This window comes from Acyrthosiphon pisum, chromosome X (genome assembly GCF_005508785.2).
Source record: "Acyrthosiphon pisum isolate AL4f chromosome X, pea_aphid_22Mar2018_4r6ur, whole genome shotgun sequence".
NCBI classification, from domain to species: domain Eukaryota; kingdom Metazoa; phylum Arthropoda; class Insecta; order Hemiptera; family Aphididae; genus Acyrthosiphon; species Acyrthosiphon pisum.
Window position 1 is genome coordinate 99,914,713 of NC_042493.1, and position 1,925 is coordinate 99,916,637.

Genomic DNA, 1,925 nt, shown 5'->3' on the forward strand with positions numbered 1-1,925 from the left:
TCTTTGGGAAGATATATATATGTAATAATAAAAACAATTTTTTTCATAAACTAAATTAAAATTAGCTTAAATCAAGGAATTCATCAACTAAAACTTACTTTTTTTTTAGATGATGATGTTACCACAATCAATACTACATTGAGTTCAGCGGGGTGCAATGCTGCTATAATTTCAAAGCTAGTGAGCAACTTCAGTTTGGTGTAAATCTTGAAGGTAGTCTTTTACAGCGAGATATCAATGCAACTTTTGCATATCAAGCACAAATTCCTAAATCATGCATCAACATTATAGGTATAAAAATAAACAATAAATTATATCATTTTTTCAACATAAATATTATGATTTTGAACTGGGTGGAGATATTTTTACTTTCTAACTAAATTCACGTAACACTTTGTTTATAACCATAGAAATGAATAAAATGTAAAATGTACCTACCTGATTCTCACTTTGTGTATATTATATTATAATATACAATTAATGGATACTTATTAATACATATTTATGATTCATACATTTTCTTTGAATTGGATTATATCAGGTAGTTTTTTTTTCTACTGTACCTATTCATTCAATAGGAAAACCCATGCTCGAACAGAGAAATCAAGCTAAAGACATTTTTTTAATTATTAGTTTGTGTATTGTTTATGTGTGTCGGATAAGATATTCTTATAAGACTATGTTACTATTTATAATGTTCCCATGATGAAAATATGTTTAGTTTCTTCTTTCTTGTCCACTTTTTACTACAGTTTTAAATCTTTTTTTGCATTTAAGTGGAATTATACATACAATTCAGTACAATCCTATTTATTAGGTATTATACTTTTGACGTATTGTCTTTATTGTTTAATACTGAATATACTTGTTTTTGTATAAAAAAAAACATTGTTTAATTTTCAATTATATTTTGGGGTATACAAAGACGTCCTACTTGTACCATGAGTTTTAATTATGTTGTTTTTACTCAAATTTTCAATTTATTAACTTTATTAACCAAGCTGAATGCCAATAAAATATTTTAATTTTTATGAGATCGGTATCACAGTATATCCAAAAGAATAGTCAAAGAAGTTATGCTAATAAATGGCGGACATGTTGGAAATTTAATATCAGATGAATACTGAGAAATGCTAACTGCAGTTATAGATTTGAACTTTGCATAAATATAAATATTGTTTAAATATAATTAAAATTAATTCTGGCAATGAAAGTATTACTAAATTTAAAATCATTAAAAACTCATACTCAATTGTACCCCAATGTTTAGAATGCAGCAAATTATTATTCTTGGTTTAGTAAAGTAAAAATTCTTATCTATTTGTTTGATTTAGGGAAATTAAACCTACATGGTCCGCCTTCATGCGGCAGTTCAATATGTAAAAATATTGATTATATCCTAATTAAAAGGAATTGTTATTTATGCATTGCTTTTTTTACTAAATTTGAAGCTCTACATTAAATAGAATCTGTACGATTAGAAATGAATATTTAGTTCCCCATTCTACATCCTGGATTCTCCTACATAATATGTGAATATTTTAAAATATTTTAAAAGAGATAAAACAATAAAATATTATTGTATACATTAAATATAAATAAAAAAATTTATCCTATTAAATATTACTTATTGCAGAGAAATATTTAATACTATTTGGACAAAATATTTTAGTGATTTTTATTTACATAACTATATATTATATATTATATTAAATTTAGGTACCATAAGTAATAACTAATAAATATGGCTCACAGTCAAATTTATATCAACTCTTAAAACAGTGTTTTCACTAACTGGATCCTTATCCGGAGTAGTTTTAAATGTTTATATATAAATATAAAAACTATAAGTGTGTCATATAAAATTTATATTACACAAAAATGTTTCACACTAAACATGAAAGGTTTTCTTATATAATTTTTTT